This window comes from Anthonomus grandis, chromosome 14 (genome assembly GCF_022605725.1).
Source record: "Anthonomus grandis grandis chromosome 14, icAntGran1.3, whole genome shotgun sequence".
In the NCBI taxonomy this organism is placed as follows: Eukaryota; Metazoa; Arthropoda; class Insecta; order Coleoptera; family Curculionidae; genus Anthonomus; species Anthonomus grandis.
The window spans coordinates 230,524-254,362 of NC_065559.1; the positions used below are offsets into that span (position 1 = coordinate 230,524).

General features: G+C 30.6%; 1 protein-coding gene across 2 annotated transcripts in view; it reads left to right on the top strand.

Moving 5' to 3' along the window:
* Window positions 1-5,744: 5,744 nt before the first annotated feature.
* The window catches only part of LOC126744433 (uncharacterized), a 73,341-nt gene continuing 55,246 nt past the window's right edge, over window positions 5,745-23,839 (top strand). The window contains exon 1 of one of the 2 annotated variants that reach the window (XM_050451847.1): window positions 5,745-6,045. The gene's annotated coding sequence lies outside the window, so the exon portion shown is untranslated. The remainder of the gene's footprint in view (window positions 6,046-23,839) is intronic. The other variant, XM_050451846.1, reaches the window with a different exon arrangement.

Below are 23,839 nucleotides of genomic sequence, written 5' to 3' on the forward strand. Positions count from 1 at the left end.
AAATAGTAAGAATCGTATTACTTGAACGTCAGTTGCTAAAAATAAACTCATCTTATTTCAATAAAATAAAAGTATTTGATAATATACGCTTCTCCGATATGTATATAAGTAAATAAAGTTCATACACAGAAAATATAAGAGCCTCTAAAGAGAAAACCAGACGTATTTCACTTGTCAGAACCGAAACATTTCCGTTTCGTGTATGTGCGCGTCCACTTTTCATGCGGAAAACTAAAACTGCTTTTTTCACTGGTTTTGGCGTTTAAGTTGCATCTACGTTAGAGAATTAAAATTAAACCCGCCGGAATTAACTGAATTCCAGTTGACCCAATTTCGTTACGGGATATGTATCTTAATTTTATCTAATTGCAAAGCAACAATTATGATTATTATTATAAAGGATTGTGAGTGAAGCATAGTGTCATTTTCTTTGATTTGAACAATTGAGTTTTCCTTTATTAGAAAGTCAACTAAGAGTATCAGGGATTTTTTATTAATAAATCTATACCAGGAAATTATTTTCAATTTCGTCGTCTTCTATTCTTAAAATACTCAAAAACATTCGAAGGATGCTCCCTTAGTCTCAAAAATCTGCTTTATTTTTACCTGAGGTCACTATTCATTGGAAACAAGACCCTTAGTTTAATACTAGTGAATTCTCTATGGTAGTATAACAACTATTATGTTGACGATTTATTAATTTCATGGAACCTTCTTTGCTTCAATTAGAGCATAAATGAATTAAGAAATTCTCAATTACTATTTAAAATAACTTAACCTGACGAATATTTAAAATGTTTTAAGGGCCTCCATGAAACATTAGGGATGTATTATAGCCACCCTAAATGGAAAACTACCCTTTTAAAAATTTAAAGTAGGGGATTAAAGGTCGTTAAAATGTCTATATGGAGTTCGTGTTTGTTATTAATTAAATGGTTAGGACTTTAAAGTGGTCTGAGTTAAAAAGTGAAATTTTGGACCTTTGATTCTTAATGTCCATCTGAGATTTAGAAATTATGCCTCTCCTGTGTATTTGGTTTGAATACGATAGAAAAATCATATTTCTAGCCAAACAGTTTTATGACCGGCTTGCGCACTTATTTTCCCTAAGTAATATTAATAACAATATTCCAAATGCCTGAAATAAAATTTAAAATTTATCTAACGGTCTAAAATATTAAAAACATGAAAAGTTTTTCTGCCTTCCAGGAGTTCCAGGTGTTGTATATTATTGTTCATGTCTTATATATTCCAGATTTTTTTAATTAACTTTTAATTCTATTTTATTTGAAGCGAAACACGTAGAAAAATACATGAAAACCTGAAAAAAACAACCAAAAATGTTTTCCACTGTCTGGAAAGTACAAATTATTACATCAAATACCTGGAATAACAACTTTAGATATTTGGAAGAAAGTGCCTGAAACGACATTAAAAAAATTAATATTTATATTGTACTTATCGAGAGTTGCAAATTTCAAAATAAAGTGACCTTATATTGATCTTTATCACCTATAATTGCCTAACAAAAATATTTTTTTGTTAGGCAATTATTTTCTGCAAAAAAAAAAACATTTTTTATTAATTTTACCCTTAGCCCCCCACCCACCCCACACAATTTACCAGTAATAAATTGTTGTCAAAAATCATTGTTATCCAAAATAATACGCATGAATAAGAGCTGGTTTTGTCGTTAATATTTAATCTAATAACACAGTTTGTTTATATAATTATATATTTGTATATTAATAAATATTTAATACTAAAGTAGTGCTATTAGATTAGATGTTATGGACGGAAAACGGAAATTTTTCAAAGGAATTTCTTATTGGTCAGATGTTTGGGGTGGGTGGGGGGATAAGGGTTGTGTTGATGAAAAACTATATTTTTGTAGAAAATATATATGCAATATTTAATTTAATAACACTGTTTATTTAAATTAAATATAATTTTTTATATAAATAATTAATATAAAAACATCGTTATTAGATTGGATAATATGGACGAAAAACAGTGATTTTTCAGAAGAATTTCATCAAACATTTGAGGTGTAGTGATCGAGTTTAAAAACTAGATATATAAATTCAGCGTCAATTAGTAAAAACCTCACGTTCATTAGGCTTTGATTACATTAATATCCCTTAGATCCTTTGTTTCCGGCACTACCTTACTCTAAAGAACAACTCCTAACTCTATAAGATTTTACTGACATTCAACAATCAACTTCATTTTTTTAAAACATTTACTTAGTTTTCTAATTTAAATTGTAGTATGTTTTATATGAAAGCCTATAGTTAATATTTTTAAGCTTGCATACAGGCCAAATCTAGACATCTGACACGACGTTATGCCCTTTTGTTTTCCATATAATGTACAATTCATTAATCATATTCAGACCAATTGCGATTCTCAGTAGTTTTGGAAAGGTCTTTGAGAAAGTCATATACAACCGTATGTTTCCAGCAGTTCATACACTCATCGCCACTCAGCAACACGGATTTATGCCCCAACGTTCTACAATGTCTAATCTGCTTCAATTTACTCAATTTTTAAGTGATGCTATTGATGACGTCGACCAGACCGATGTAGTTTACACAGACTTCTCAAAGGCCTTTGACTGCATTGATCATTTTACTGTACTTAACCCTTAACTGGTATGGTGGGTCAATTTTGACCTCATCCAAAATAAAAACTATTGCAAAAACTAAGTGACAACACTGCCTTCCATGTATTCCTCCGCCGTACTGAGTAGAATATTTCTGCGTGGCAGTCGCGTTTGAGTTATCTTTTAGCTAAGATCTGTGAATTAAATAGGTCTAAATTGACCCCGCCATACGTTAAACGTAATTTTTTGGGTTAATAAAAAGGCACCACTAACAAAGCACGAGTTAGAACAGCTTGCTAACACTTTTTTTGATATTGACAGCGACATTTCTGATGCCGAGACTATCGTTAGTGAAAATATTTCTTCAAGCGATAGTGATTCTGAACCGGATGTTGGCAATTTGCCAGATGAAATAAATTTCGATATTTGGGAAGATAGTAGTGATGATGACAGTGAAATTGGCGTAAGAAGCTACTATTGGTCAACAAAAGCTCCTGCCACAAGCCGTGCTCGTGCAAGCAATATTGTTTCACCAGGACTTTCTGGACCAGCACGAGTTAACAAACCAAATTCAGCCACAGAAGCTTTTAAGCTGTTAGTTGACGATACAATAATAATCGAGCAAATTATCGAGAAGGCCAATGAAAAAATAACGAGCTTGCAAGCTAGTTATGGGCACAATGCCTTATCCTGCCAATTTTTAAATCATGTTGACGAAACCGAAACGTTGGCATTTTTTGGTCTCTTCTTCTTGGCAGGCGTATTCAAGTTGAACCACGAAGATATTAATTCCCTTTTCGCAACTGATGGCACGGGTCGTGATATATTTCGTTCCGTTATGACTGCAAAAAAATTTAATTTTCTCCTCACAGCTTTGAGATTTGATGATCCAGACACCAGAAGTCAGCGCATTGAACCCGGAGACAAGCTATAGCCCATATTTCTAATATATTTTATTGCTTCGTGAATAATTGTCATACAAACTATTCATGTGGGGAATATGTAACTGTGGATGAAATGTTGATTGGTTTTCGCGGTAATTGTAAATTTCGAATGTTTATCAAAAGTAAGCCGGAAAAATACGGAATCAAAATGATGTGTCGCGCGGACGCATTATTTAGTAAACGCCTTTGTTTATACCGGAAAAGACACTCAAATGCAGAATCCTAAGAAGCTAGCCATACCCACCCTCAATGTTCTTTCTTTAGTTGATCCGATAAAAAATTCTAACCGAAATGTTACTGGGGATAACTGGTTTTCTTCTTTAGAGCTTGTCGAAGAGCTACAACGCTGTAAACTTACCTATGTCGGTACTATCCGAAAAAACAAAAGGGACCTACCAAAGGAATTTTTGATAAATAAGCAGCGACCGGTTTATTCTTCGATTTTCGGATTTACCAGAGACGTAACTTTGCTATCTTATGTTCCAGTAAAAAATCGAGCAGTTTGTCTTATATCAAGTTTTCATCATAATGATAGAATTTTGGACAGAGAAAATAAACTTCCAGACATGATAGATTTTTACAATATTACCATAAGTGGGGGTAGATGTAGTAGATCAGTTGGTAGACGCACTAGAAGATGGCCGCAAGCAATTTGGTTTCGTATGATAAATATTAGCGCTGTAAATGGAAGTATTTTGCATAATAATGCTCATCCAGAGGCTGAAATGACACACCAAAAATTTCTAGTTACCTTAGGAAGAGATCTAATACATAACCAATTATTTCGCCGATCTCAAATGGAAAATATTCCCGGGGAATTAAAAGCGCTTATTCATCGAATTGGTCAGATTCCAGAGATAGGTCCAGGCAGAAATGAACATGGGGAAAGACCACCTAGGTGTTCTATTTGTCCACGCAATGATAATAAACATCCATAAATAGGTTTATAAAAATCATTGCGTAAAAAGAATTTGTTGCAATAACTGCCAATAATAGAAGGTTCAAACATGTTTGTTAGTTTTTTTATAAACCTTTTTAGGATTTTATTTTTGAGTGTTTTGAACGTTTTCACATTTATTTAAGAACATCTTTTTAATTTTTCACCTAAATTTTATGTTTTTAGTTTATTTTCGCGATAATTCCCACGAATACATTTGTTTTTTGGGGATATTGGGTCCGAGTATAAACAAAGCGATGTTCATTTTCTTGGTTCCAATACCGGCAATTCTGAACATTTGGTTCATTGTTGAGGGTAAATGTAAACAAACATTTCTTAAAAAATGCCTATCATTATTTGCTCTTTCCATCATTTCAAAACTAAATGCCATTTTTCGCTCTTCATCTACTTCCTGCAGCTCTTGATGTTTTTCGAATTTATACGAATAATACTTGTGTTTTTTTAAAGTGCGCAATATTCTGGTATGATGTTTATTTACCTCTTGCCCTAAAACCCTCGTACTAACCATCTTGTTTTTCTCCACACTCAGTAGAATATTAAGATCTCTGAACTCTCTTTCTTCGGCTCTATTTTCGATATCCTGAGTTGAACATTCACAAATATTTATTACGGTACCTTCAGACTCGAACTTATTGACAATAATATGTTTAATATAGTTGAAATGGACGGAATGGGCTTAGTGGGGAAATAAACTGAAAACATTTCAGATACTGCTCTAAAACTCCGTTTCCCGCATAATGCCACTTAATTATGGCAATTTTTTCATCGATTGATTAATTCGACTGTCACTGATTTATTGACACTTTTTGTCACGTCAGTGACAATATTCATTTTACTGGTGCCTGTTTGCAATTACATTCAAGATAAACTTATTAAAATTTTTTGAAGCCAGATTGGTCACTTCAAAAAGTTATCTTCCATTTTTTCTGTAAAATGTACCGGGAAGCCAATAATTGACCCCCTTAAAATTTACATGGGATTTCCTATGTTCCGCTCGGGACGCACCACCCGGTATAAATATTTAATTAAAAAACAGAGCGTTATCAGATTGGATAATAATATGGACCAAAAAAAAGCATCAATTTAGATAAATTCATATTCTCAGTGAGACCTCGTCGGGGGGCGAGGGTGGTGGTGTACAACTTGAAGGGTGACTCTAGCGGAGGCCTGAACGGCCCACGATTGAACAAGAAGAACTTTAGGGAATTTCGAATGTGACCGTGCAGTGCGAGTTTATTCACGGGCGGGGAAACAGCGCTCGGAGCGCGCCGACCAAAGACTTACGTTTCGATTTTCACGTTTACCAGCGGTTTGGTTTTTAACACACCAGGGGAGGGAGACAAATAACTTCTTCTTCTCCTTTTCTAGTTTTTCTCTTTAATATTGACAGCGATTATGGCTGACGTGTAGAGATTGTTTTTTATTTTGGATATTATAGCACCTGTGGTGTTTGAGTTTATAATATAGAGTAGAGTGAGATGTTAATCGTGCTTTAAAGGATTATGCTTTTAAGGATGTAAACTAATGGTATAGAGTAAGTAGGTATTAATTAATTACTTTTTAATGGAAACCGTTCTAATGTATGACCATATGAAATATTAATTCGTGGTAAACCTATTTGAATATTGCTGGGTTTATAATATGCGCACTGATCACGACACGGCGGCATTAAGCCTCGGCATTTTCCAGTTTCGAGTTTAGCTCTTTATTAATCAAAGATTATTGATAATTAGTTCTCTGAAGCTCTTAATTCAAACAGTGGGCTGCAAGTGAAAATAGGAATAGTCCACGGATGATTTATGACTGTCTTGGAATTATTATAAGAATAATTTAAATCTTCCTGTATATAAAGCTGAAAGGCCAATCAGCGATCCTATTGTACAGTTTAGGACAAACATAAACATGTTTTAAGTCAATTTAATATACAATATAGAAAATCAAGTTCAAGAGTTTCTCTTACACTCTATCAAGAAATTAACGCAAGCTTATATAGTTGCATCTATAATTATAATCAATTATTCTAGGCAATTGAGGCACGATTTTTAATTAAAGTGACTGACATTTAAAAAATCTACAGGTCACCTGCCTAGAATTACAAAATAATTGTAACTCAAGCATCAGCACTAAATTAATTAATTAATTAATTATTGACTAAGTAATTGAGGTATAATTTTAATTAATGTACCCAGAATTAAAAAAAATCTACAACTCAACTGCCTGGAACTGTAAAATCATTTAACTTAAATGTTAATTAAAACCTAATTAATTAATTATTCTAGGCAATTGAGGCACGATTTTTAATTAAAGTGACTGACATTTAAAAAATCTACAGGTCACCTGCCTAGAATTACAAAATAATTGTAACTCAAGCATCAGCACTAAATTAATTAATTAATTAATTATTGACTAAGTAATTGAGGTATAATTTTAATTAATGTACCCAGAATTAAAAAAAATCTACAACTCAACTGCCTAGAATTGTAAAATCATTTAACTTAAATGTTAATTAAAATCTAATTAATTAATTATTCTAGGCAATTGAGGCACGATTTTTAATTAAAGTGACTGACATTTAAAAAATCTACAGGTCACCTGCCTAGAATTACAAAATAATTGTAACTCAAGCATCAGCACTAAATTAATTAATTAAATATTAACTAAGTAATTGAGGTATAATTTTAATTAATGTACCCAGAATTTAAAAAAATCTACAACTCAACTGCCTGGAACTGTAAAATCATTTAACTTAAATGTTAATTAAAACCTAATTAATTAATTATTCTAGGCAGTTGAGGCATGATTTTAATTAAAGTGGCTAAATTTTGTTTAAAATATGCAACTCAACTGCCTGGAATTTTAAAATAATTTAATTTAAACGTTAATTAGAAACTAATAAATTAATTAATTCTTCCAGGTAATTGAGGCATAATTTTATTTAAATTGATTGAAATTTAAATAAAACACCTATAACTCAACTGCGTAGAATTGTTAAATGATTTACTTAAAATTTAATAATTAATTAATAACCAAGCAATTGAGGCATAATTTTTAATTAAAGTGTGACATTTTAAAAAATCTACTATATTTTAACTATAGTGCTAGTTCTAGCTCTATTTCCCTAGTTCTTGCTTATTTGGAATTTTTCTTCTGAGAATAATAATGTTGTTTATTCTTGGTCTCTGTGTCATAAATCTTTTAAGGAAAAATTGACATTGCAGTGTTGCCAGCTTAAAAATCCTCCAAATTTTAAGTCTCTTTTCGAAAAAAATAATTTTTATGAAAATATCATATTATGGAACAGTTGAAGAGAAGTCTCTGGATTAATTTAAAACAAAAATGAGGAAAATTGGAGTATTAGAACGAGACTTAGAGACCAGGGAATCCAAAGTGTTTTTTCTACTTTGAAAACTGGAATAAAACCTTTTTATTATTTCAGGGATTTCAATGAAACTTTAAGTTACAAAACTCTTTCAAGAAATTATAGCCGAAAGTGTAGTGTTGCTAACCCAGAAATCCTCTAAATTTTCAGTCTTTTATTGATAAATCAGGGTTTTCAATGACAAATCAATACTGCTAGAGAATTACCACAAATTTGGCATTTTTTGATACCGAGACACCTTTTCTCTTACTTTTGCCAAAAAAAATTATTTTTAACATTAAATATACAAGATATTAGTCATACAAATTATCGAGTTTGAAAACACTCTAGGCTATTTGAGGCGAAGATACAAATAATAGTTTCAAAAAAAAATTCATTACGTTATTAACATTTACTTACTTCCATTGATTCGTAATGCAGTTAATTATGTTGTAATTGGTCCCGTCAAGGGTGAAAGTAAGAAAGAGAAAGTAGACCGTGCACGGCGTATAGCATATATAGTGTTTCAACTATTGGATTTAAAACTGGTTGAAGCAACATGATGTTTAATGCTAAAAAATGGCTTTTTTATTTAATAATTAAATAGTCTATAATTACGACCGTTTGTCTAAGGCAGATGGCGCAAGTCACATTAATATTAACGAGGTACTTAAATAAATTGGTTAAGGCGAAATTGTTATTTAAAATTCATGAATTTCCGCTACCTATTGTGAAATTTAAATTTGAAAATACTGACTAGTTTGGATATTTCCAGATTCACTACTTTGGCATTTGATGACTCAGACAAGGATGGAAAATGGGATGAGGTAGAAACTCAAAAAACTGCTGAATTAACTAGAGAATATAAAGAATTAAAACAAAAATAGATAGAGTTAAAAGAAAAAAAATAATTACAATTTTTGATGACTAATTAATTACTTTTCCAAATTTTCATAAGTGCACTTCACCGTTTCCAAAACAAATTCCAACCAAACGATCACTGTTCAGCAAGTGAGGGCTCAAACGTGCCCTTTTACCTGCTTTAGGATCTCGTAAAACAGAGACAAAAAATAACTGAAAAGTGAGCTAAAGCGAGAAGCGAGTTTCTTTTGCCTTGTTGCTGTTTTATGTATTAAAAGGTAAATTTATTTAAACATTTAATGGGAAATAATTGTCATAATGTAAATAAGGAAAATTATTGTTTTTTTTATTGGATTGTCACTTTTCATGGAATTTAAAAATAATTAAACAATTTTATATATTCAGCCCAAAGGAGCGAGATTAAACTTGTAAGTCTTTTTTAAGGGGTTACGTTCCTCACGATATCTTGGATTTACTTGAAATAATTTAGAATGTGTAAATCTTAAGAAATTCTAGAAATTTTAGAGTTTTTAAATCCTGGAATAAGTCTGAAATTAACTTGGAATTTAAGGCTATAAAAATCATTAAGATTTAAGCTTTGTCAACATTTTTCCAAAAAAATATGATTATTCTTCGTACATATTGCCTGGACGAAATAAAATGATGTGTCTCTTGGACAGGAGTGCCTTTGAAGGAATTAAATAATTTGTCTCTTATTGGCAACTGAATATCTTGATTTCTAGTGGTTAAATGATGTCATTATTGATTTCTAGGATAAGCAAGGATTGTTTAAGTAACTACTGAAAAAATTATTGAAATTCATACATTAAAAATCAAAATATTGACGTTTTGCTTACAGGAGTGCCTGGAAAAAATAAAATAATTTGTCTCTTATTGGCAACTGAATATCTTGATTTCTAGTGGTTAAAATGAGATAATTATTGATTTCTAGGATAACCAACGGCTCTTTAAGCAACTACTGAAAAAATGATTAAAATTCATACATTCAAAATCAAGATATTAACATTTTGCTTACAGGAGTGCCTGGAAGAAATAAAATAATTTGTCTCTTATTGGCAATTGAATATCTTGATTTCTTGTGATTAGAATAATGTAATTATTGATTTCTAGGATAAACAAGGGCTTTTTGAGTAACTACTAAAAAAATTATTGAAATTCATACATTAAAAATCAAGATATAGACATTTTGCTTACATGAGTGCCTGGAAGAAACTAAATAATTTGTCTCTTATTGGCAACTGAATATCTTGATTTCTACTTATTAAAATGATGTAATTATTGATTTCTAGGATAATCAACAGCTTTTCAAGCAACTACTGAAAAAATTATTAAAATTCATAATTTGAAAGTCAAAATATTGACGTTTTGCTTACAGGAGTGCCTGGAAGAAATAAACCAACTTCTTTCTTATAGACTCTTATAGGGTTGGATGTTCCTATTACGGAACAAACGTTGGTAACCTCAAAATTTCAAACAAACTCACAATCAGCACTTTTTCATTTTTTTATTTTTTATTTTGGCATATACACTACATCCTAGCAATTTGATTTATTCGGTAATTACACCTTTCTAACCAAAGTCACATAATTATGATACAGATGCATCACAAAGAAGTCTTTTTTTACCCAAGCCCATATAGGTGTCGCTCCTCGAAATTTGTTAATAAAACCGTGTACCGTCACTGCGTCACGACAACTATACAATTTTACAAGACAATAACAAACATGGTCCTGTTAAATTTGTTCTATCAAGGAGTGCCCGTAAAAAATAAACCAATTTCTCATTCAGATGTAGATAAAGCTCAAAAATATTTCAATTTTTGGTAGTTATTGATGATTTTCTGAATCTTTTCTTTTAACGTTTAGCTACTATTTATTAGAAAAAATAAATAGAAGGGGGTTTGTTTATCCTTTGAAGTGCCTTTAAAAAATCACTAAATAAAATCCATATTTTTTTAAATTGACCGACGTTTCGTCATTATTATTATATATTGACATCTTTAGGACATACAATAACAAACAATACACGGACAAGTAATGATTCAGTTACTTCTATGATATTCTATAAAGAGATTTGGACCTAACCTCTGAATAGATGAAGTACATTCTTCAAGTTTCTAAAATTTTTTTTCGCCTCTTCATTGAACTATTTTATTTTTATCCTAAAAAGCTGAAATGTTCAATAATAGGGCATAATGTACCAACAAAACCTGTAAGCTTAAAACCATCAAAAAAGCTTTCGTTTATCATCAAAAAAAAAATTAATAAAAAACAGAGGAAAAGGAACTCATTAAGTAATACCTGGAAAAAGTTGCATTCCGCTTGCAACTCAACGGTGGTATTTTCATCAAGATAAATAAAACGGGGTTGTCTTATTTATGTCGGCTTTAGAGTCTCGGGGATGTTTCCTTGGGAAATAAGGGAGGGAGATTAAGTCAGGACGACGAGTTTTATAAGGGAGGGAGGAGGAACCTTATTTTATTCGGTTTGTGTTAATTTCTTTTTACTTTTTTTTAATTATACAGTATATAACAGACGATAGTTAGACTTATTTCAATTTTTTATTAAAAAAGCAATAAATATGATTTTCTTCTTTAGCATCTGCTAATACTTTAAACATTTTTTTTATACAATTAGTGATTTCTAAGATAAGTTTTTACTGATCCTTGTTTACTAAACTTTAAAAAAAAATTACTGCTGCGATAAATATTTTATAATTGAAAAGCCAATTATAGATTTTTTTCCATTAAATTATTTACTTTAATAAAGCTTTGTTTTTTCTTTAATACCTTGCAAATTATACAATTTTTTTTGAGTATTATGGCAGTGATTTCTTAGTTATATCTTGATCACTATTACTTTCTTTAAAGAATTATTTTATCACATTAGTGATTTTCTGATTACACTGCAACTTTTCCACCTTATATAATATAACCATGAGGCACCATAACCAACAAATAAACAAAACACAAAAATTAAAACAGGATCGAGCCATTATCGTTTTTAAATAGAAAATTTCCCCGCGCTAAGTGGAATATTGTTCGTCGTTCGACTCTATTTAAGTGCATAATGGTTATAAATAGATTTAAAATAAAGATTACGCTACGTTAGGTATATCTATACACACACACACACACATGTTATAATTTACGGATAATCGCCATTGTGATATGTAAAAAAAATAACAAAGAGCGGAAACATAAACTAAAACTTGTTAGAACGGGAAAATAAATCGTGATTAGTAAGAGCGAAAGAGAGACAAAGAGAGAGAGAGATTTGGTTGTTCGTGGTGGTCGAAACGGTGAAGTCGCCCGATATCGTCACCGTGTTTTAATTTGTTTTATAAAGACGACACCGACGACAGACGGGGTCAATATATTTTTTTTAAAAGGTCACTTCTTCCTTTTTACGGTTGTTTTGAAATTCTCGTAACCCTTTAACGTGCCTTCCACTGATTGATCCTTCCATTATTCCAGGCAGTTGTACCGAGAATTCATGTCCCATTTCTAGGTAACTGAATTATGAAAATCCTGTTTATTAAGTTGCTTTATTATTTCAGGCTAAGAACCTATGTCTTTATTCCAGACACGTGAGTCATATTCTTTAAAACAAAGTTCTCACATTTCAAAATCTGCAATAAGGTAAAACTTTTCTTGATTACGTGTTTCGGGTATTATAGGGCGCCATCAGATCAGCGAAGAACTTCAATCTGTCATAACAATTTTTCGCTGGTCCGACGATGACCTTAATACATAAAATAAGTAACCAATAAAAAAAATACACTCTACTGTAGCTATTCGGTTATAATTTTGCTATTGTACCTTGAGGAAAACGAAATGATGGCGCTCCTCCGCACTATGCTGCCACTGTGCGTACATTTTTGGATGAAACCTTTCCAAATCGGTGGATAGGAAGGAGAGGACCCATCGAATGGCCTGCTAGGTCACCTGACCTAACACCAATGGACTTTTTTTTTTGTAAGGATACCTCAAGTCGAAGGTATTTGTTAATAGGCCAAATAATCTACGACGACTTGAAAGAGAGAATTCGCCGAGAAGTGCGCGCCATAACTCCGGAAATTATTGAAAATGTGCAACGAGCCTGGATATTATCAAGCCTGTGGATGGCAACCATTTTAAACATTTAACTTAATTTTTGTTCTTTTTTTTATTTGTTACATGAATCGTCTTTTTTTCGATAACTGCACACAGAAAAATCCCGAAGGATTATTTCACATTTTGTTGTGTAAAAAAAAATGTTTCATTTTAATACACAATTGTTAGATAATATCTCACAGTCCTGTATAAAAATTCTCAGGCATTTTGTATATATTTTAATGTGTATATTTCAAACAATTATTGCATATTAAATTAATACACCATAAGTGGATATTAATTATTAAGATAATGTGTATAAATATTCCACATTTTTTTTTTTAAATCCAATGCAGTTTGGTACAAAAATCTAATAACCAAGTATATTTTTACTACAATTTTTAATTATTTTTTTATTCTGGCTTGTTTTGATTTTATTTACAATTGTGTAGAATAAAAAAGATTCTTGCTAATTCAGCCCTTCACAATTATAGAATTTTAAACTATGTATTGTGTAGTTATAATACACAATTGTGTATAAAGGAGGACGCGCCCGACGCCCTTGCCTTTGCCGCTAGAACTTCGTTGTTAGCGTCAATGTTGCCAGATTCAATATTAACAGTTGTAAAGATATGCATCAAAATTTGCAGTCGATTTAACATTGTTAATTGAAAATAATTTAATAGGATATTTAAAAATAAGCCCAATCAGCATAAGTTCTAATTTTATTTATTTAAATAATATCGTGATAATAACACGCGTAAGGAAAAAGGAAACGTAACTTTTTTAATTGGCGGTGTAATCTTTAAGATACATTTGATGGCAGCATTGCTATAATTCCCAGTGCCACAGGTGTTCAACTGTTCATTCTTCAGTCCTTCAATCAATCGGCCCGCATTAATTTGTTTTAAGGTTTTTTCGTTTTGTTAAGTGTTAAAATTGCATAAGAAAAAAATGGATATATTCGTTGAAGATAAACTTAAGGAGTGGGGTTTATTGGCCCAACTCCAGGAGCAGTTTGTAGGTAGGTAATTAGGTAAGCACCATATTTTTTTTGCATTTATTGTATACTTTGGAATTTACTGTATATTTTGACGTTTAGACAGGTAGCTGGTACCTATTTAGTTTAACTGTTCAGTGATAACTGATAACATTACTTATAGAATAGATAAGTAGGTATACTTACTTTTTTTACATCTTTTTTATCTTTGTACCTATTCAATTTTAATGTAGAGGTCGGTTAAATTTGTAACCTTTATTGTATTTGTATTTCAATTTGTATTACAAAATGGTATCTACTTAATCATAGCATTGTCTGACAGTCCTGTACCGTCCTTTTCAAGTCCTGTAGTAGTATTGTAAAGAAATTTGAACACCTATACCTACATATACCTACTCACTGTGGGCAGCCACTAGCTCTCACACTCTCTATGGTAACTAAACTATTATCAACAAACTAAAAACCTTTTAAAATTAAATTTTAAAAATTTTTTAAAAATTACCTAGGCTATTACTATTAAAACAAATAATTAAGATTTTTTTTATTGGATAGGAAGGAAGGCTCCTGTAGATATATCGTGTCCACCAAGATCCCCTAAACTTACATGGAGCTATAAAGGAGACAGTGTAAAATATCTATGGAAAAAACTTAGGTTTGAAACGATTGAAGAAAAGATTTAATACATTGCTTTAATGTATTAAATCTTACAATTAAATAAATTGTTAAAATAAAAAAGCAGCTTTTTTTAATCCTGTTTTTCCCAGGTGCACTAGAATTTATTATTACACAGATTTATGACGAAATTCTCTAAAATGTATTTTAAATTTTTAAACAATTTGTTTATTTTTTTTATACAAATATATTGATTATTTTTAAATTTTTATGAATATAAATACAAAACATTGTAATAAAAAACTCCAGTTCTCATGTTAATTTGATATACAAACCTAAAATAAGTAACCTACACTCTATTTAAATTTATAAAACAATATATAGTATTATTATACACAATTTGTAATAAAATTTAATAGTTGGAATAAAAGAAAATAAAATATATTGTTAAAACAAACTACACTAACGTGTGTATTTAAAATGCACAAATTGTGTTTTTTTCCTGTACATACCATGTTAAAAAAACACTAAGAGTTTGCTTTTTTACTGAACAATTATATTAAATAAATACAAAATATTGTCGAATTTAAGTACACAAATAGTGTACTATACATACAATAAAATAAATCAAATTGATACACAATTTGTTGATTATAGAACCACAGTTGTTTAAACACAATAGCATAGAGAAATTCTACACAAATTGATTCTGTACCATTTCCAGAATCAAATTGTTTGTAAAATCTATACAATTGTTGAATTTTTATTCACCTATTTTTAAGAGTGTGTTGACTTTGGGTACAGGACGTGATGCATAAAACATACGTAGAATTCCACGCGAAATTCAAAGATGAAATAAAAACAAGGTGCTTTCATTTGAAAAAATTAAGTCGATGGTCGTAATTCATTTTTGAGCAACCCTGTATATACAAACTAGAGGCGCAACTTGAAATAAAAATCGACGGCTCCGAGCGTTTTTTTTTTCGAACACACCCCTGAATTTTAAATGTGTAATAATAGTAGTCTTATAGTGTAATAATAAAATACGAGGGCGGGTCAATAAGTCCGTGACTTTTTGGATAAAAGACAGGTTTTTATATAAAAAGTTATTTTATTTTCCAACATACTCTCCTTTGAGTTCTCTACACTTAGTCCAACGTTTCTCCAATTTTTTTATCCCTTCGGAAAAAAAATGATTTGTCGAGGTCATCAAAATAGACATTTGTTTGAGAGATGATTTCGTCCTTTTCCGCCGAGCCATTTCTTTAAATTTGGGAATAGGCAATAGTCACTGGGGGCTAAATCTCAAGAATAGGACGGATGAGGAAATAATTCGTAACATATTTCATGGATTTTTGGAAACCATGGAAACTGCACAATTGCACATGTGTGGACCCTTATTGCATTGTCCTGGTAGAAAAGAACTTTTTTTTTTTGGCCAAATGTGGTCTTTTTTCTTTCAGTTCCTCATTAAATCTATCCAATAAGTTGGTATAATATTATCCATTGATTGTTTTCCCCTTTTGAAGATAGTCAATGTGGATTATTCCCAAAAAACGGTCGCCATGACTTTATTGGCTGACAAATCCACCTTTGCCTTCTTGGGCGCCGATTCACCCTGAGAAATCCACTGTTTTGACTGCCGTTTGGTCTCTGGCGTGTTGTGGTGGATCCACGATGCAACGACGCAAAAATTCGTCCATATTGCGGTTGAATAACGCCAAACATTCCAGGGAAATTGTCACACGGTTGCGTTTGTAGTCGATTATGAGCAAACGCGGCACCCATCTTGCAGAAAGCTTTCTCATACCCAAATGATCATTCAAAATTGAAACTACTGAACCATGTGAGATCCACAATCTCTCTCACTTTCAATCTCTGATCGGCTAAAACCATATCGTGAATTTTTTCGATTGTGTTGGATGTAGAGACCTCGACTGGGCGTCCAGAACGTTCGGCATCTTCCGTGCTTGTACGGCCACATCGAAATTCAGTAAACCACTTTTTTACCATGGAAATGGATGGTGCAGACTCCCCATAATATTTACCAAGCTTAGCCTTGGTTTGAGTGATTCGACACGAAATTCACTTTTTTCCATTTTCTTCTCAAAACGAGTGGTAGTCTGCTATCAACAGCTGTCAAATACAAACTAAATCACGCAGCTCGTTCAAATTTTGTCAGGCGTCAACTGACAGTTCTCTGTTGCCAGGTGCAGAGTTGCCATTTCCATTAAAGGGCGGGAAATTCAAAAAGTCACGGACTTATTGACCCGCCCTCGTATTATACACTAAGTAATCTAGAAAAAAATTGGAAATGCATTAACGTATATGAAACAATAATTATACCAAAGAATATATTCAAATTTACTCAAAATTAAATAAATAAAATTTATTTTAGAAAAATGCGGTGGTATATTTTTTTTATTAAATAATATTTACGATAAATCGCGTATAGATTAACATGTAATAAACCTTCTTATTAAACGTGATTTAAACATAAACACAATATTAAATTTCTCAACGTATATCATGCGGACATTTTATCGGATATTAATAGTTGAAATTATCGTGTGAAATTATTGCTTAGGCAGGCAGCTAAAAAATAATTCGGATATTTTTTTCAGTCTAGATTCAGTCCCTATCGTAAACTTACTTTACGCGGTAACATCTGGCTCAAATAAGATCAAAGTTTTAATGATTTTACCATAGTGTTCATAAAGTATATTTACCGGATCTTGATCAACTGCAGGCAGTTGATTTACGAATTCATTTTTTAGCTTTAGACAGTTGAACCTTCAATTCCAAGCAGTTAAATCATAAAACCGAATTCCTGTTTATTGAGATGCTTTATTATTCCAGGCATTTGAGCCTCATAAAGAAAAAAATACTGCACGAGTTTTTAATTAGGCAGAAAATAATTTATTTAATTAAAATAATGGATTTGAATGAGAACAATGCATATCCGATTAATTTTATCAACTGTCAAAAATTAATTATTTGCAATTTCATTGGTTTATCTCCATGGAAACTTCTCCATGATTTGCCATGGCTATCTAAATTTACCTCACATAATTTTAATTAGACTAGGATAATAACTTCAGACGTTTTAGAAATGTTGTTATTTTGTCATAATTTGGATTAGTCAGTAATGCGAGAGAAAATAGAGAAAAGAAACCTAATAATTATTAATGCCAAGTGACATACCCGTATTGAGTCGTTTCAGAATTATAGCCATTTAAACAATTATAAGATACTACCTTACCTTATTTTATGAAGGTCAGTACGTCAATGTATATGACCAAAATAATGAAAAAAATTCCTTGATAAAAAAAGCATCTTGAGTTGACATTTTCCGCAGAAAATTAACAATTGAATTATTTATTTTTTAATTATTATGCCCCCTATAGCAGTAAAATTTCGAATTTGAAAATAATTTCCCAAATTTTATAATGCCAAAAAAAATTCCAAAGATGTCTTGTGAATAGACAAAATGAAAATTTAAAACAGTTAATAATTATGAACCCCCATACATGTATCTATATATATACGGCGTCAATAAATTAGGATGCATATATAGTAATAGCGAGTGGGCGCATATATCCATATAACCAAATTGGCGCATATAGTAGTGGGCATCGTCAATTTGCCAGATATATTGTGCTACTCCAGGACACCTAAATCCAATAACGACGTAATAATATGTGCTTTGTGTGCCAGAGAGGGAAACGTTACCGGGATACGGCGGTGGTTTAAATGCCACTCAAAGAGCGGTCTCGACGCCATGTTGAATTTCGGATTTCTCGAACGTATTACATTTTTTAATGTTAGGATATTAAACGAAAGTCAGTCTGCATATGATCAATTTAGAAAATAAGATTTTGTTTTTATTTGAACGATGTTGCAGCGAATTAGGGTCATTTTTGAACTATTTTTTTTTCAGACCCTCATTGGTCATTGACTTTATCCAAGGAGTTAGTAGGATTATATTTAATAACTTTTATTTTTTTTAATATCCTTGAAATTGCTCATTTTTCAGACATTTGAATCAATTTTTTTGTTGGTATTTAATCTTATATTTCTTATAAAAAGCCAAAATATAAAATTTTAATAAAAAATTATATTATACTAGTATTATTATGTTTCCCTACTTTAAAACCTTATTGCACATATTTACCAAGAAAAATACTCCTTATATAGACCCTTTATACATATTATACAAAGGATCCAGAGCCGTTTTCGATTACATTTATAATATATACCCCTTGGAAAGATTGTTCTCCCTTCGCCTGCAATAAATCCCCAATTTAATCAAAGTAAAACACCTAAACCTGTTTTTGTTTCAAACCAATTTCGCTTAAAAGTCTCTAAATCGGATATTAAATTACAAGTAGGTCACTAGGTCAAATCTACTACTACTACTATTCTATGTAGCTGCGAAGTTTCTGATCATCATCGTGGGAGGTTAATTTAGCTGGAAAAGTCTCATTTTACTTGCTATTATCGATTATAATTCGTAAAAGAAACATTTCGCAAAAACTCGATTTTTTTTTTGGTGATTGCCTTAAGTGAAAGTATATAAGCGGCCATCATCAGCTTTCTAAGTAATACGTTGGTGAGGTTGAATTTTGCAGTGTGACGTAATCAGAAATCAACGGCATGGCAGTTACTTGTACTAGTCCTTCCTATTGCCTTGGACCAAAAACTGGGTCAGAGATTATTATTATTATAGTGAAAATAAAAGCTGTATAATGGTTCGGATATTATTTTTGCTATTGGTGGTGTTTTAGTTAAGTTTTGTGGGTTGTTTAATGGGTTTTTTAACTATCCTAAAAGGTTATTCAGCTTTAAAGTTGAAAATTAATACAATTTTTAAGGAAGAACATAATTTTCTTGTGCAATTTTGTTTTTCTGTTTAAAATGGAATATATTATATTTTTTTTTAATTTTTTTGTAACTTTTATTAGCCCCTGTATCGACAAGGCAAATAGTAACGATTTAAAACTTTAGGGTTATAATCCACATAAAAATACCTTCAAAATAAGGTATCACTCGACCCCTCGTTCCATTTAAAATTTTGGGGGCCCTTGTCACCCCCCGAGGGCCAAGCCCTAGCAAAAAAATGGTTCCCCCCTTGAATCAAAAATTAACGTGTCCGAGGATTTTTTCGCAAATGTTCTGAGGGATCCAAAATAGGCTCTGTTTCGTTTTCAAATGGCCACCCTGTTGTACATCCTAAATATATCTAATTTTTGAGTCATTTAACTAAAAAAAAATTTTTTTACAAGTAATCTAAATAGTGCGACACTGTATTACTTTATTACCCATATATAAAAGTTAATTTTTTATCTTTTAATGGCTCCGTTCGAAAACCGATTTCCCGCAATCCGTTTTTCCTTTTAATCGGAAGAACTAAAGGCCCTGGAAATTATAGGAAAAAGTTTTCCGAGAAGGAGAGGCGATAATCTTTCAAACTGTTCTCCGAACTCGACACTAATTTTCTTTTATCTTTTACAATTTAATTGTTATATGAGCCGAGTACAAATTGTTAGGCTACTTTCCTTTTTTATATTAATCTAAAGGGGAAAAATTGATTATTTTTGTGGAAGGACTTTATCAGACATATTATCCTTTTAATAATTAAAGGTCATAAGTAAACCGTAAACAAAGCTTAACAGGAGCTTAGCTTTAGCATGATATTTTCATTAAATTTTTAAGGGAAATGTTGGTGCAGGAAATTTTCACTGAACGCAGGATTAAAGGACGGAAAACGAGGTACTCTATGAAGAAGACGTCTTCTGCTAGGATTCTCAACAATAAATTAGTAATTAATAATAAAGATAAGTGTCGTCTACTCTAAAACTACTCTAATAATTGTCTTGGAGAAGAGGTTGACCAACAGTAAATAAACAACACTTTACAGGAACACAGAATAAACACAATAATTATTAAACGAGATTAAAGACAATAATAATAAAAGGTAATACGTAAGCTGAAACTGTAATAATTATTGTGTTATTTATTTTATTATACGATTTTAAATAACGTTATAAAAAAGTTATGAAGTTTTTTCCAGATATCTTCGGAACTATTCGAAATTATTTTAATTTTAAGACGGCATTTTGTTAAGCATTAAATTTAGTAACTTCGTCATAATTTAACTGACCTTGTATCTCTTACGGTTTCCGAGATCTCAATGATGAGGGTCAAATTTGGGCCACCCTGTACAATCAAAATGGATTCTATAACCTGTTTTAGGTTTAACCAAATAACTACTAGTACTGTAAATTCTTGGATTAGGAGGCTTTAAGCACCAGTTTGTAAACTTAGCAAATAAAGTATAAGTATTATGACTTTGACTATACCCAGTAAACACATACACGTTTATTTAACATTTTTTCATATGTCATACGTTGATAATTGGTGTTAGGACATTTTAGGTTGAAAGTTTAACCGTTGAATTTTGGTGTAAAATAAAACGGTATAAGTTAACGTTAAAAGGGCGTTGAATACAATCCAAAATAAAATTTAATATTTTTATAACATTTTAATAACAGATTTTTATAACTTTATTTCTTCTATCATCTTAAATGTTTTTTAAACGTTAAAGAATTTTATTAATTGAGATATTATTTATTCTATAAACATTATTATAAAATAGGAAATTCATTATATTATCTTGGTACTTTGTTGTTTTGTTTCTTCTTTTTTGGTGACTATAAATTGCGTTTGAATAATATGTAGATAAAGTTCGACGAAAAAAATGTGTTAATAAAGATGTTAATAATGCTAACTCATATATATTACCTATCGATTCTACTTTAAACTCTAAGCTGCCTGCAAAGCTGAACATTCTTTAAGTGCAATAATTGTATAAGTTTTAAATGAATATTAAAAAAATCTAAAAATTATTTTATTTGCTTAAAAATTTGTAAACAAACGAATGAAAGAGTATTTATTTGCATTGTAACCTATCTGAATAACCATGGATATTATATACTGTTAAAATAACGTTATTTTATTGGTTTAAATAACAACCAAATTAAACGTCTTTTACACGAATAAAAAAAACTACGTTTTAAAAACAGATACTCTAGAAAATTGGAATAAAGAAAATTTTTACTATCCATTGCATAACAAATTGTCGAAAAAAATTAAAAAAATATATATTTGCCTAAAAAGATATAAACAAAACAAAAGTTTAGTAGAAATTATTTGCATTGTATCGAAATGACCATGGGTATTATATTATTACTGTTATAATAACGTTTTTTTAATGCGTTTAAATAACGACAACATTAAACGTCTTTTACACGTATATAAAACACTACGCTTTACAAACATAAACCCTTCGCTTTGATTGGTCTAAGAAAATTTGGGTAAAGAGGATGTTTACGATGCTGACGCATTGAATCATAACTATAAGTAAGCAAATCGTCAAAGAAACGACACAGGGTGAGTGTTTTGTTTATATTATATTTTCTGGAGTTTGTATTATTTGTGCAATTATTGTGTTTCTACTAGCAGTTCTTCGTTTGCCAATAAAGGTATGTTATTATTAGTGCATGCCAAAATTAGTCAATAGAGAGATTTTACACCTCTTAATCTAAATTTTGGGAGCGGAAAGTAGATTTAATTCTAAGACTAAAAAATACACAAAAGTGATCTCGATCTTATTTTTGAATTTACAGGGTCTCATCTGGTCGGAAGGCATATCAAAATATATTATTTTAAATGGGATACCTTGTATAATATTTCTATTGGATTTTATGTTGTAAACAATGTTTTTTATATAGGTATAGGCATCCAAATTTTGCTTCCTTCCAGAAAAATTAAATATTTTATAAAATATCGATTTAAAGGTAGCATGGAGCGTAAAGGAGTAGCTAAAGCATTCAGCCACGCGCATAAAACATGGTGAAAGGATTTAAATATTTGCCTCATCTATAGGTTACGACGTTTCTGTAAATGTACATGTTATAAACCTTCTTTTTTCTTAAAAATTAGTTCAGTTGCGTTTAGTCTTAAACATTGATTGAGTTATTTTTTTTATCAAGTTTACGTTTGTGTAAGAATACTTTATTCTAACAGTTTTTTGTTAAACATCATTTCAGTTGAACTTAATTTGAGTAATGTTAATATTTTTTTATTCTTAGATTAATGTTTACGTTTGTGTAGATATACATTAAAATATTTACCATTTCTTTTGGTATAAATTGGTTTAGTTGCGACATATTTAAAGAATGTTAATATTTTTGATTTTTAAATAAAGTTTTTGTTAATAAAATTAAAACTAATGTTTTTAATTTCATCTTACCACTACCCCTCCAATCTTAAGATTTCAGAAGTTGATTTTTTAACACTAACACTATATTAATTTCTAAAATTCAAATCCAATAAAATACACTAGTTAACAGAATATAAAGTAAAAATTATATTATTTTTATTTTTATTTATGGGTAGGTGTCTAAAGTTTAAATCATTATATTCTTTTTGTATACCTACGCTTCAAAAGACCACCATTACCATTTCTGATAAGTTATATATTATACTAACTACTGTCATATATTTTTTTTTATCAAAAGTATTACCATCAGTATGTACGTGTCGTGTATATATTATGTATATGTATAGTCATCATCAGACATTATTGGTTTTGGTAACCTGTCAAAAAACCTGCTTTCTACTAGTTACAACTATGTGCCTACCTGCTATTTACTTTTCGTCAGGTGGAAAGCAGTTTTTTTGACAGGTGACCAAAACTAATTATGTCTGGCAGCAATTATGCATACGTATTTCAAACAATAGCTAAAAACGTCTAACTAAGGTTTTTCAATTAAGTTGCTGAAACGTTTTTTTTAGGAATAATTACAAAATAGAAATTACGTTAGAAAAACGTGTTCTTATTGATCATTTTACACGTTATTTATAATCCAATATAAACGTCTTTTTTACGTTTATTTAAACCAAAAGATAGTTACAATATATCATCAATGTACACTTATTCTCAACGTTTCACTTTACACGTTTCGTACAACGTTTATATGCTCGACATTTTTGGGTTGATTGTACGTTATTATTAACGCTTTTAAATTTTGGTGTTTCGTCATTTTAAACGTTTTAAAAACGAATATGTGTTTATTGGGATGGTTCCTCTGGTATTCGTCTACAATAATTCTTCTTAGGAACAAATTGCTTATCAATTTTTTCATCATTTGTCATCTGGTTTGATAAATAAGAAACCTATAATAACAGCAAGTAAACATGTCAAATGTGCCTCTGAGAACCGCCTAAAGTAAAAAATAATTAACAGTAAAAATAAAACTCATTATAAACTGTCCGTAACAACTTTAATCTGGTCCTGATTTATTTGATTTGTTTTTTATACAA